The sequence below is a fragment of the Scyliorhinus torazame genome, chromosome 2 (genome assembly GCF_047496885.1).
Source record: "Scyliorhinus torazame isolate Kashiwa2021f chromosome 2, sScyTor2.1, whole genome shotgun sequence".
Taxonomy (NCBI): domain Eukaryota; kingdom Metazoa; phylum Chordata; class Chondrichthyes; order Carcharhiniformes; family Scyliorhinidae; genus Scyliorhinus; species Scyliorhinus torazame.
In genome coordinates, this window is record NC_092708.1 from 240,113,409 (window position 1) to 240,128,098 (window position 14,690).

Genomic DNA, 14,690 nt, shown 5'->3' on the forward strand with positions numbered 1-14,690 from the left:
TGGGGGGGGGTCCGTGCTGGGGTGGAGGTTGGGGGGGGGGGGGTCCGTGCCGGGGTGGAGGTTGGGGGGGTTCCGTGCCGAGGAGGGGGATGGGAGGGCAAGTGAGTTGGTCCACCTGGCCAGGTGCCAGCCTCCAACAGTTGGACCCATGCGGTCCATGCCACCTGGCTGGGGGGGAGGAGGGGATATGGGCAATGATGACATGTCGTCGTTCCCCTCCCCCCCACCAGGCCGTCATGTTTTCAGATCATCCAGCGATGTTGGCCGCCGTGGTGGCAGCTGCTCATGTTTATGTTGCCCTGGATGAGGAGGAGGAGCGTGCCAGAGAGGCGGCGCAGGCTGCCGCAGAGGAGCAGGCGGCAGCCGCCCAGGCTGGAGGGACACCTGACCGACAGGACGAGGAGGGGGAGGTGGACGTCGCGGCCCCACGGCAACGGAGGCACCCGAGGGCGCCCCGTGTGTACCGGCCCCGGCAGTCATACCAGGACCTCACGGACCGGGAATGCAGGAGGAGACTCCGGATGAGCCGGGAAACCGTGGCACACATCTGCCACCTGCTGGCACACCTGTCACCGCGTGGCACTGGCGGGGGACACCCTCTCCCCGTGTCTGTCAAGGTTACGGTGGCCCTGAACTTTTATGCAACGGGGTCATTCCAGGCACCGAGTGGGGACCTGTCCGGCATATCGCAGACATCGGTGCACCGGTGCATCCGGGCAGTGACAGATGCCCTATATGCCATGGCGCACCGCTACATCCGCTTACCCGTGGACCGGGACAGCCAAGATGCCCAGGCTGTGGGCTTCTCTGCCGTGGCCGGGTTCCCCATGGTCCAGTGCGCGATCGATGGGATGCACGTCGCCGTGCGGCCACCTGCAGATAACAGGGCCGTGTTCACTAATAGGAAGGGGACCTATTCGATGAACGTACAGGTGGTCTGCGACCACCGCATGATGATCCTGCACGCCTGCACCCGTCACCCAGGCAGTGTACACGACTCATTCGTGTTGTCGCAGTCATCCATGCCCGGCATGTACGAGGGACGCCATCCCCGGCTGAGGGGCTGGTTGCTGGGCGACAGGGGCTACCCATTGCGATCGTGGCTGATGACGCCTATACGGAGGCCACGCAATGAGGCGGAGAACCGCTACAATGATGCCCATGTAGCGACAAGGGGAGTGATCGAGAGGTGCTTTGGCGTGCTGAAGATGCGTTTCAGGTGCCTGGACCTCTCTGGGGGCGCCCTCCAGTATCGGTCAGATCGGGTCGGCCGCATCATTGTGGTGTGCTGCGTCCTGCACAACATAGCCCAGCAGAGGGGTGATGTGCTGCAGGCAGAGGAGGGCGGAGTGGAGGAGCAGCAGGAAGAGGCCCAGTCCTCCCCAGATGAGGGGGATGGGGGCAATGGTCAGGGCAGACGGGGTAGACACAGGCGGGTGGCTGTCCACCGTTACTGGCTGGCCCAGCGGGCACGGGACAGACTGATAGACGCCCACTTCACTGACTAGATGGGCGTGGGAATCGGGTAGTATGGCAACAGCCGACCACCCACACCCCCCCACCCATCCACCCACCCAGCACCCTCACCCCCCTCCCCAACCCCACCCGCATGCACACCACCCCCCCCCCCCCCCCCCCCCCCCCCCCCATTGCCGATCCACCTGCGGCACAACGGGCCGGGCTCACACAGTTGCGGGTGGACGCGTGTCTATTGCAGGCCATGGAGGATGATGACAACCCGCCCTGCGATGCGCTCCTGGCTCTACATCGTTGGACTATGTCTGACCCATGGCCACAGTACCACCATCCACCCGGACCATCCCTGCATGCGGCTGTGACACTGCAACGCACGGTCCCGTCCTCTGCCCGGGGGGTGTTGATGGCGGCCCAGGGGGAAGGGGCAGACTCACCTGGGACTGAGGTAAGACCACCCCTAACACACACACTTGCGCTCAACGTACATGACACCCCCGCACACTTTGGACAGAGCACAAAGGCAGCTTCTGTAGGTGTAACATTGACTTTAATAACCAAAGGAGTTCATGCACGTGCCCTAGCCCCTAAAACTCATCTGTGCCCTGCACCCGTGCCAACTTACTCAGTGTCTAATTGTTTGGCCTTACGGGCCCTTTGACTACGTCTACGTGGTTCCCCAGACGGTACAGCAGAACTGGAGGTGGACTCCTGTGATTCCTGCCCTCTGACACTGGATCCCTTTGGCGGCCGTTTCCTGGGGCGTCCTGGCCTAGATGGGCCAGGCTGCGGCCCGTGCGACTGGGATGGCGAGCTGCCAGCCTGTCCTGCCCGTTGCCCACCCGATGCACCTGGGACGGAAGGGGGGGGGAGTCCGAGATGTCGCGGTGTACCGGGACCTCCCCTACAGAGGGAGCCGGGACGGACCACACCACCTCCTCCTCCCTCGGGGTGCCCGATGGCCCCCAGGCCTCTACATGGGTGGGGGATGCGAACGGACTGGCCATCCGACGCCCCCCCGATATCTGGCGCTGCCAGTCCTGGAGGCCCGTGCTGGTATCGACAGGGGTCTGCAGGTTTGCAGCCATGGAGCCCAGGGGGTTGGCAAACCCTGTCTGTGACAGTGCGACGCCGGCTCGCACATGGCCACTGGCGCCGATGCCCTCAGCGATGGCCTGCTGAGACTGGGCCATGGCCTGCAGAGACTGGGCCATGGCCTGCTGAGACTGGACTATGGCGTTGAGCGCCTCTGCCATCTGGCGCTGGCACTGGCTCATGGCCTCCTGTGAGAGGGCAGCCATTTCCAAGGCCACAGACGCCGCCTGCACAGAAGGCCCCAGGCCTCGCAAACCGTTCCCCATGTCTGACACCGTCGCACCCATTGCCTCCACCGCGGACGCCACCCGTGCGGTGTCGGCCTGGGTGGCACGCATTACCGGCACCACTCCCAGCTCCTGGACGCGGGTGGACTCCTCCACCTGCGACCGCAGCCGCCGCAAGCCGCCCGTCACCCTCTTCGCTCGTCTCCGGGTCGGTGGTTGCATCGGATCTATGTGTGGGTGTGGTAACTGCAGGAACCCGGGATCCATCTGGGCGGCAGATGTTCGCTTGGGCTGGGCTGCCCTCCGACCGCCCGGTCCCTCTGCTGCTCCTACCTCCACCTGCTGTACCGGGACGGCTGTGTTGTGCGCACCAGTGAGTGTACCAGACGCCTCATCACTAAAGTGCCCAACCGTGGTGAGTGTTTCTGCGATGGTGGAGGGTGTTGGTGACAGCAGTGGCGTTGTGTCGTGCTCTTCGTCCCACTCTGAGTCCATGGCACTTTGGGGTGGGGGTTCGTCTCCACCCATCCACTCTGACTCACTGTCCGGTATTTCGTCTTCCTGGGTAGTGCTGTCCCGGGTAGGGGTGTCCTGGGTAGTGGTGTCCTGGGTAGTGGTGTCCTGGCTCGGATGTGACGGGGGCCTGTGGCTGCCCCCCTCGTCGCTGGGTGGTCGCTCCCGCACGTGACGGGGGTGTCATCTCCCTGTTGCTCCAGGTCTCTCCGTCTCCCGTGGTGTGCGAGGGGCATCCTGCGGGCGTCGCATGCTGGAGGGTCCGGGTCTCTCCGTCTCCCGTGGTCTCCGAGGGGCATCCTGCGGGCGTCGCATGCTGGAGGGTCCGGGTCTCTCCGTCTCCCGTGGTCTCCGAGGGGCATCCCGCGGGCGTCGCATGCTGGAGGGTGCGGGTCTCTCCGTCTCCTGTGGTCTCCGAGGGGCATCCTGCGGGCGGTCTGCATCTGTGGGGATGGGTGCCTGGACGTTTGGTCCTGCGATACACAATGAAGCATGCATGGTTAGACATCAGGCAGTGATCAGGTGATACGGGGGAGGGGGATATAGGGGAGGGGGGATATGGGGACGGGCTGTCGGTGGCTCACTCGCTAGTACGCCCCCGACCTCTGCATCAGCAACCTCCCGGTCCTCAGGTCCGCCAGCCAGTTCCAGGGCCCTTTCCTCGTGTACGGTCAGTGGCCTCTCATCAGCGGGCCCTCCTCCAGTCCTCACATGCTCCCTATTGTTGTGTGCGCGCTTCTCCTGTGGGGGGGGGGGGGTGGCAGGGGTAAAAGGCAACAGTGTTAGGCAGGTATATGAATGCACGCCATCGGTTGCGCGTGCATTGCAGAGGTTAAGGTTAGGGTTGGATTCACTGGGGGGGGAGGGGGGGAGGGGGGGATATGGGTGAGGGGGGGATATGGGTGAGGGGGGGATATGGGTGAGGGGGGATATGGGGGCGGGGGGGATATGGGGGCGGGGGGATATGGGGGAGGGGGGATATGGGGGAGGGGGGATATGGGGGAGGGGGGATATGGGAGAGGGTGGGGATATGGGGGAGGGTGGGGATATGGGGGAGGGGGGATATGGGGGATATGGGGGAGGGGGGATATGGATATTGGGCAGGGGGGGAGGCTCACCCTGCCTGCTCTGACGAGGTCGTTCACCTTCTTGTGGCACTGGGTGCCTGTCCGTGGTGTCAGGGCCACAGCGGTGACGGCCTCTGCCACTTCCCTCCACAGATGCCGGCTGTGGCGTGGGGCAACTCTGCGTGACTCGAACCTCGGGGCTGAGCGACGGCCAGCCATCCAGTCGGGTGTTGCGGTCGGGTGTTCCGGTCGGGTGGGGGGGAGCAGCGCGGCCTTATGAGCCGTCACGCCGTGCAGCGCGTATGACGCTGCACGGTGTGAACCACTGCGCAAGCGCGGATCCCGTTATGTCGCTGCTAGCCCATTTCGGGCCGGAGACTATCGACGCATTTTTCCGACGTGACGCAAGTCGGATTTGTGCCGTTTTTTGCGCCGATCGGCGGACTTTCTGCCGATAATGGAGAATTTCACCCCTTGTTTCTTTGAACAGGGAATCTGTCCTCACCAGCACTCTGCGTAGTGATTAACTCAAAAACAATTATTTTCTTCTGCTTTGCATTACAGCAACTTCTGTGTGTCTCCTTCCCCAACGCTCCCTGACTGAGTCTCTGTGTTGTGTGTGTTATAATGGTTAAATCACATGACACACTTCCATTAAAGTCATGGCATGCTGCTATCTCAGAAAGTCATATTACAACAGTATGCAACAAGGCCCTTTGTGTCAAGGTGCTAAAATTTGCACTTTATTTTCAAAATATTTGGATTTGAGTTTCTGGCCCTATAATAAGCAAGTCTCATGTGTTTTGTATCCGGGCAGATTTAGTAGGAGATCACATGGGCTGGTCTCTGGACAGATTTCAGAGGAGGTCCATCCCTCTCTCCAAACTACTCCATTTTACCTTGAATTATAGGAGACAGTTTAAAACCTAACCGTCTTATGAAGTCCAGCATTCATAACACAATACAATTGGGGCATGATCTCCTCAAACCTTTCATTTGTTGTTTTTACTGTATGCCGCACCATTTTCTTTGCTGCCTCACTGTCCTTCGGGCACAATGTGCATCAAATCTATTAAAGACTCTCGATCACTTGCAGCAGCACCTGTAAATATTTCAGTTCCATTCATGGGTCAATATGTTGCTCATTATTATTCTTTCTACAGTCTCGAGACACTTGGTGATATTAAGTTGTGCCAACTCGCTTACTTTGGCCAGTTCCTCTTCAGCTCCTGAGCTGCCTTCACTGAACTCTTCAACGAATTGACTCTGGGGCCACAACCAACAGAGAAAGCTTTTAAAAGATACTTTCATAAATGTGGTGCCAGCTCCCTTCTAATGACCGAGTCCTGCCACCTCTTCTATGATGGTTGCTCCCCTCTCTTCAATTGCTGCCAAATTATTGTAAAGCAAGCATTTATTGGCCATTTCTAGTTGCCCTTAAGAAGGTGGTGCTGGGTTGCTCCAGTCATCATAAAATCCACAAAATCCTTAACATTGTAAAAGGAGGCTATTCAGCCCAACAAGTCTGTACCAGCCCTCCATAAGAGCACCCAAAGCAGTTCCACTCCCCTGCCCAATCCCTGTAACCCCATAATCTAACCTGCACATCGTAGGACTGTGAGAGGAAACCGGAGCACCCGGAGGAAACCAACACAGACATGGGGAGAACGTGCGAACTCCACACCGTCACCCAAGTCTGGAATTGAACCCGGGGGGTCCCTGGCACGACGAGGCAGCAGTGCTAACCACTGTGCCACCCATCCATCCCACGTCTGAGTGGTGAAGGTACTCGCACTGTGCTGTTAGGCAGGGAGTTCTAGAATCTTGAACTAGCAAGGTGCACTGTGCTAATGCCACTTAAAAAATTGATACAACGTCAGCAAATCTTGTTACTTGGACCGGAAAGGTAAAGCATGGGAGTAAAAGGAAGGCAGAAATTATGATAAAAGAAAGGTATTACAAGGGTCTGAGAAGAACTTAAAAGGGATGCTGTCTTGTGATTTATTTGCATCTGTATGGTTCATATTACCCTGGAAGGAATGGTTTAATTCTGAGAAGAGATGAGACTAAAGCTACTGAATAAATACCCAAGAGACGAATATTTAATCTGTTGTAATTTAAACAATGGTACAAATGTGAGGCAACTTGTGCAGTCGAAATGAAAATCAATTCCGAATGTCACCTCAAGACAGGCTCCTGCAGTAAATACTGCTCATGAAGATAGACTTGCAAGATGTTAAGTACGTATAATAGACATGGTTAAAAAGATGATTATTTTCAAGCAAGGCTGAAACAGCTGCAAGGAAGAAATTATAGGCTGCTCTCCCATCGATAACACATTCATGAAGTGTTTTATTCGATTTGGGGTATGTTCTTTTGGAGGTAACCTTTTGGCTCTGCTCCACCCTGGCTCAAAAACTAGTGTAGACAATGGCAGGTCTCCCTACCTCATGCCACAAGGGGAGTGCCTTTTATCAAGAGGAAGGAGTTCCACTCCCCAAGTGTGCAGATGGTGTACGCCCGTTTTCCAGGGAGCGTGCTTCATAGCTACGTACTTAGCCAGTCTCATATCCCTGCTCTTTTGGAGGGACACTCCAGGCTACAGATTTGACTCCATGGGGGTCAAGGGTTATCCTCTCAGGTAATGGGTGATGTTGCCAGTGCAGAGGCCACAGAAGGCCATGGAGAACTGATACAGCAAGGCACACAGTGCCACTTGCTCAACGATCAAAGGGTGCATCGGGCTTCTGATTATGCATTTCCGCTGCCGAGACAGGTCCGGTGGAGGCCTGCAATCTATCCCCAAGAGGGTCTCCTGCATTGCAGTTGTTTGCTGCGCCCTCCACAGCCTTCCTCTGAAATGAGGGGAGGAGCTGCCTGAGGAAGACCTGGAGGAGCAGCATGTGTCCTCCGACGAAGAGGAAGAGCAGGAAGGGTGCTGAGGAAGAGCATGCTGAGGCCATGTGGGGATGAGGGTGCGCATTGGCAGAAGGGCTAGAGACACCATCCTGGCCTCACGATTCATAGGGCAGGACTAGTCAAGTTGGCAATTGGCTGCTCCCTCAGGGCATCGTCACCCTTGTGTGACCACTGGGGACAGCGGGGGGGGGGGGTGACCACTCCCTATTTAGGGAGATGTGTATGGGGAATCTGTGAGTGCCTGCTGATCAGTCAGTGCAGGAGAGAGGTGATGACCGTCAGTGAGGAAAGATCTGCGACTCTCCTCCGAGACACTGGTTATGTCTGACACCTGTCTGTCTGACGCCAGCCGCAGACTCCCTGGCTCATGTCAGTATGAGGATGAGCACATACATTCTTCTGTCTATATGCCTCGGGAGCGGGATTAGGGGCAAGGGTTTAGGGCTCCCTGTATCATGACAGAGTCCAGCCACTGCAAGTGAAACAGTTGCACTGAGAAGACCTCATCACTTGGAGGGCATGTCGGTCCAGTGAGACCAGATGTGTCCCAGTGGTGAGAAGCGCCATTCCATTATGAAAGAACTTAAGCTTATGAAGTCAAAAAGTGGTGAGCATCCATAATATTTAATGCAGTGAGAGATAAAATTTGACAGGTGACCGTACTCCCGAGCTTATGGTGCCGAGCTTCACCCATGCCCATGCTGTGCACATACACCTTCTTTACCTTATGTTTCCTCCCACTATATCTAGACATGTCCCCAGGATGCACATCTGAGGTAGAGGCAGCATGCTGTCTACCACGCCCTGATGCCTGAGATGTATTTGGCGAGCGTCATCTGGGGGACCACGGCCTAGAGGGCCCGGCCTGCTTTCAGGTGGCACAGATGTTGTTGGAAGGGAGCTTTCCGAGCATGACGGCGCTGGAGGAGAAGTTTGGGCTGGCGAGAGGGAACGACTTTAGATACTTGCAGGTGCAGGATTTTGTACGCAGACTGGTGCCGTCCTTCCCACGCCTCCCGTCGAAGGGGAGGCAGCACAGGGTAGTTTCTAGGGGTGAGGTGGGAGAGGGTAGAGTCTCCGACGTCTACACGAACCTAATGGGAGCTGAGGATACGCAGACCGAGGACCTGAAGCTTAAGTGGGAGGAGGAGCTAGGGGGGCGGGGAAGATGGAGGACGGTATCTGGGCAGAAGCCCTGAGGAGAGTGAACACGACCGCAACATGCGCCAGGCTCAGCCTGATCCAGTTTAAGGTCGTGCACTGGGCCCACATGTTGGTGGCCCGGATGAGCAGATTCTTCGGGCTGGAGGACAAGTGTGCTAGATGCGCCGGAGGGCCGGCTAACCATGTACACATGTTCTGGTCGTGCCCTAAACTCGGGGTACTGGCAGGGACTCGCAGACATCATGTCCCGGGTATTGTAAACTGGGGTGGTAATGAGCCCTGAGGTGGCAATCTTTGGGGTTTCGGAGGACCCGGGAGTCCAGGAACAGGGAGGCTGATGTTCTGGCCTTTGCTTCCCTGGTAGCCCAGCGACGAATACTGTTAGCATGGAGGGACTCAAACCCCCGAGGGCTGAGGTATGGCTATCGGACATGGCGAGCTTTCTTGGGCTAGAGAAAGTCAAGTTCGCCTTGAGGTTCACGACTAGGGTTCGCCCGAAGATGGCAGCCATTTATTGACTTCTTCGCAGAGGAGTAAACGTCAGCAGGGAGGGGGGCTAGGGTAGAGTAGAGTAGATAGGGGGATATTGAGGCAGGTCCGTGCGTGAATAGAGACGTGGTTTGCACGTGAATAGAGACGTGGTTTGCACTATGTTTAATTTGTGTCTTGACTTTTTTTGTACTGTACAATGTCACTTTTTCTATATGCCTAAAATACCTCAATAAAATTGTTTGTTTAAAAAAAAAAGTACTTACCCTGGCAGAACAGAGGAAGTCATTCATTTTTTTGCGGCATTGAACCCCATCTTCTTGTGGAGGGTGTTTGCACTCACCAACGTGGCCACCATCTCCCAGGCAGGTCCCCTGTTAGCCTGGGGTAGATGGTCGACCTTCTCTCCTCCATGGCATTAAGCATATGGATGAGTGCCCCCGCTGTAAAGCAGGGAACTGACTTCTTCGCTGCCATCCTCCTGACTTAACTGTGAGCAAGTGCTATAGAGCTGTTTAAATGCAGCAGCCCCTTGGTAGATCTACTCAGATGACCTCCCAGGGTGGGTGAATCGGACGCCGCGTGCCTCAGGCAAGGCAATTTTTAAGTGGGGAAATTGTTATCACATTCAGGGCATAATCTTCCCAAAAGGGAACAAGTGCCCAAGCGAGAGCCTTTAGCTGCGTGTTTCCCCGGCGCTCGCAGTGCCGAGAAACACATGGCTATTCAATGCGACTCGCTGTAAATAAGGAGCCTGAACGGGCACATGCGGCCGAGGCGCCCATAGCCCCGTTCTTTTACAATGGGGAGCTCTGCTCGCTGGAATTGTCCATTGTAGCGAGAGATCGGGACGCCATTTTTAAATGGCGTCATCATCTCTGAGGCCTCCAAATGAATCCCTGACGCCACCCCCCATCCCCCACCCTCAGCCCAAATGCAATATGGGAGGGTCCCAGGGCGGCACGGAGGCATAGTGGTTAGCACTGCCGCCTCACGGCGGCGAGGATCTGGGTTCAATCCTGCACCCCCCCCATCACTGTCCATGTGGAGTTTGCACGGTTTTCCCTGTGTCTGCGTGGGTCTCACCCTCAAAACCAAAAGATCTGCAGACTCGGTGAAGTGGCAACGCTAAATTGGCCCTTAATTGGGAAAGAAAAAGAATTGGGTACTCTAGATTTATTCAAAAATAACATGGGAGAGTCCCCCCTCCACCCGGCACGATCGCACACGCGCAAAAAATTCCAGCTTGGCACCTTGGCAATGCACTTGCCAGTTGGCAGTGCCAACGTGGCACCTTGGATGTGCCAGGCTGACACCCAGGTAGCACTGCCAAGGTGCCAGGATGTCAGACTGGCACTGCCAGGGTACTCAGGTGGCACCAGAACTGCTAGGGCACCACTCTACCCAAAGGACATGCAGCTGGGGCCCTCCAATCGCCTTGGAGACCCCAAGAGTGCCATTCCACATGGTCCTGTTAGTGGGGATCAGTACCAAACGACGCTCGCCTGCGGTCCCTGTGGCGAAGGGATTGAATCCCAAAGACTCGGGTACCTCGGGAATCTGCACACTAGAGTAAGGCTTACTGCCTCGCTCTAGAATGCAGATTTGCCAAAAGGTGATCCCACTCGTTGTGGGTGGGATTCCCCTTGCGTTGAATCTCACAAGGCATTGCGAGCTTGCTAGTTCCAGGTAGCGGGGTCTCCCAGCTTTCAACGGCCACGCTGAGCTGCGCGCGAGCTGCTTTTCCAGTGCAGCGTTGCCTAATTTTGGGAATATTCTATCCAATATATTTGGAAGATTTTGATATTCACAAGAATTATTAAGTCACGCTAAAAATTAATATGTGTAACATGGTGTTGAAACAATTTGACTTTTGTTGCATCTAGGGCAGCATGGTAGCATTGTGGGTAGCACAATTGCTTCACAGCTCCAGGGTCTCGGGTTCGATTCCCAGCTTGGGTCACTGTTTGTGCGGAGTCTGCACATCCTCCCAGTGTGTGCGTGGATTTCCTCTGGGTGCTCCGGTTTCCACTCACAGTCCAAAGATGTGCCAGATGTGGATTGGCCATGCAAAATTGCCCATAGTGTCCAAAATTGCCCTTAGTGTTGGGTGGGGTTTCTGGGTTATGGGGATTAGATGGGGTTACTGGGTTATTGTGATAGGGTGGAGGCGTGGACCTTGGGTAGGGTGCTCTTTCCAAGAGCTGGTGCAGACTAGATGGGCTGAATGGCCTCCTTCTACACTGTAAATTCTATGTAAGTTGCTTAAATCTCCGAATGCAAGCAACGGGCAGGGATTTGCAAAGGTACCTCTGTCCATCAAACACAGGTTTTACGGCTGAAAGAGTGAAGCTCAAACCTGTTGCCTTCTGACTTATTTCTTTACTAATTTTATCCTCTTATGCCATAAGACCATAAGACATAGGAGCAGAATAAGGCCACTCGGCCCATCGAGTCTGCTTTGCCATTCAATCATGGTTGATATTTCCTCATCCCCATTCTCCTGCCTTCTCCCCATAACCCGTGATCCCCTTATTAATCAAGAACCTATCTATCTCTGTCTTAAAGACACTCAGTGATTTGGCCTCTACAGCCTTCTGCGGCAAAGAGTTCCACAGATTCACCACCCTCTGGCTGAAGAAATTTCTCCTCATCTCTGTTATAAAGGATCGTCCCTTTAGTCTGAGATGGTGTCCTCTGCTTCTAGTTTTTCCTACGTGGAAACATCCTCTCCTTGTCCACTCTATCCTGGCCTCGCAGTATCCTGTAACTTTCAATAAGATCTCCCCGTCATCCTTCTAAACTCCGAGTACAGCCCAGAGTCTTCAACCGTTCCTCATACGACAAGTTCGTCATTCCATGCCGATTGACTCTTGCTAGTGTCTGGTACCAAGGGCATGGTGAATCTTTGTGCCATCTCTAAGGCCATTCTTTATGAGGCACAAAGACATTGAACGATTAGCAGCCTACCCAAAAGTGTATGGCCTAACCCTTTCTTCATCTGACACCCACACAGCTGTGCTTCCAATAGACACTGGAGAGTGGTGCCTCAGAATGCGAGCCATGGCTGCTTTCCCAATCTAGCCCAGGACACTGAGCCCAATTGCGGCACCTCCTTTACTGCCACCTAAGCTGAGATGAAAACTCGGAACAAGTGGCACGGTCACACTTTGTAAACACTTCTTTTGAAAGCGGCTTTAACTTGTTATGAGCTGTATTTTTAAACCAGCAGCAATCAATTTCTGGAAAAATGTCTCAACACCATCAACTGCAAGAACACAAACATGCCTGTTGCTGCTCCCTTGATGGATTGCAGCATTAGCTAGTCAGCTATCTATTTTCTCACTTACTCGATGAAGCTGACCTTCCATTCACCTGCACACTTCTCAGCGATTCCCATGTACATCCAATTGCATCACTTGCCTGATTCAGTTCCCAGAAGGATATGCAATGAAGACTGGCCTTCCTGCCGAGCAAACCTGTTTCCATAGTGGCCATTCCCAGAGGAGGGGAAGATAATGAAAGACTTGTGTGCATCGAGCTGCTCACCATATTATCTCATCCTCCTGTTTTCTTCGGGCTTTGTTGAAGGAATTAGGTTATAAACCACTAGTGATAATATTATTTACAATCACAGGAAGCATCCCAACGGTTTTGAAGGGCAAAGCCGCACATAGCAAGTTGAGGAAGAGGTACCTTTCGAGGCACTAACCTCTAATTTCCCTCTATTTAACCCAATGAATCTTCAAAATGTGCACGTATTTCAATGAAGGTCAGAATTGAAATTGTTATAATCAGATGAAAAGTTAGTTATACCGACAATGATTCTTCTAAATTTGTGTTATATTTTAGAAGAGAAAGATAAATTAAAAATATGTTGATTCCGCTGCAGGAGTGCTTATCTCAGATCATTTGCTGATTTTTCTAAAATAATTCCTAGTTTGTTTCTCAATCCTGAATCCTCTTCACTTATTTAAACGTCCTCAATTGCTCTTTTAAACTTCATGATGCGAATTATTTGCATCACTTAAGGAATGAATAATGGGGCGGGATTCTCCTAGAAGCAGCTTGTGCAATTTGTATTTCCAATTGCAGTAAGTACATTCGGCATCAAAAGTACCAGAAACTTGGGATTTACTTTGGGGAAAGTGGGATAGTAACAGTTACAAAGAGGTCTTAAATATATTGAATCTGTTGTTGCTGAGCTTTAGTGACACCCACGCAGACACGGGGAGAAAGTGCAAACTCCACACACACAGTCACCCAAGGCCAGAATTGAACCCGGGCCCTGGCGCTGTGAGGCAGCAGTGCTAGTCGCTGTGCCACCATGCCGCCAATTCATTCCAATTATTCACAAAGACATCAAGGTAAGCACATGGTTTTCAGGTCACAGACTATTCTGTGTCTTGCTCTCTTGGAGCCTCCTGGTCACCTGACCCCTGATGTCACACCCGCTCATTAACATAATCATTAATCCATTACCCTACAGAATCCACCTTCAGCAACAGGAAACCGAAGCCGGGATTTTCCAGCCATGCCCCCTGCACTAACCCTCATTCATGGAAGCAATTTTCTTCAGCGCATTTTAATTTGCTTTATTTAAAACCATTAATAAAATGGAAAGGGAGTTTTGTCACAGTCAGTGTAGAGGAAAGGTAGTTGCATAATGTTTACAAAGCAATGTTCATAGTATTAACATCTGATTCTGCATCTGTCAGAATAAATAATGCTATTTATTGTTCACATAGAGATAAGAGTTGGTTGAAGGGCTCTGTAAGTAAATGAAAAGATCAATATCTCAATGTAAAATACCTCCCAATAAAAATACTTTGCACTGCCATCTCCAACTGCTGATATAGAAGCCTAATTGTGCATAAAGATTAGCTTCCAAGCAATGATTGTAAAAGAAATGGCTTAAAGTGATGTGAATGATTTATTTATATATTATTTGCTAATCGCTAACTGATACACGCTTCATCCTTAATCCTTTAATTATGCCCAGAACACCCAGAGATGGCAGCTGTTAAATCCATTAGGTGCCATTGATGTCCAATGCTGGAAAAGATACGGAATTGAACAATAACAGATGAGTCACCTCCACATTTTGCTTCCGTGTCCCGAAGGATATGTGAAGAGAGCTTTAAGGCTAGAGAGCCGATCATACATTCAAGCCTCTCTGTATTTTCTCTGGTGTGCTGTTTGCAAACTAGAATCCATGGGAAGTGAATCCTTTTCACTGAATGCTAACAAAGATATTGACAATTCATTCCTAAGATTTCCTTTTAATATATTAGCTGCACGACCACATTCTATGGTGATTACCTTTATTTACTACTTCTAAATATTTTACCAGTATAATCATGAGAGGAGCTGTGCTATTAGCTGCGACAGCAGGAACAATTATGGCTTTGCTATTGTTACAGCTGCAGAAATATGAGGTAAATGAGCTCCTGCCTTTCGGAATTTTTTTTTGTAAATATTTTTATTCAAGGCATTTTCACATACACAAAAAGAATCAGAACAAAACAATTCAATAAACAGCCACACCCCATCAGCTCCCCTGACGCCAACCCTACCTCGCATCTCGCCTTCCCCATTTTAACCCCCTTACCCCCCATCCTGCTGACCCCTCAAACCTCCTTAAAGAAATCAATAAACGGCTTCCACCCAAATGAAACGCCTGCCACACCCATTCTTTCTTCAATCTCGTCTGATCCCCCATCTTCAAGTGCAAAAAAGTCAC

The 14,690-nt window shown here is 52.9% G+C and overlaps 1 protein-coding gene across 1 annotated transcript in view; it reads left to right on the top strand.

The window, feature by feature from the left end:
• rab15 (RAB15, member RAS oncogene family) overlaps positions 1 to 14,690 on the top strand; it is a 239,169-nt gene that overhangs the window by 130,883 nt on the left and 93,596 nt on the right. The gene's annotated exons all lie outside the window — the stretch shown is intronic.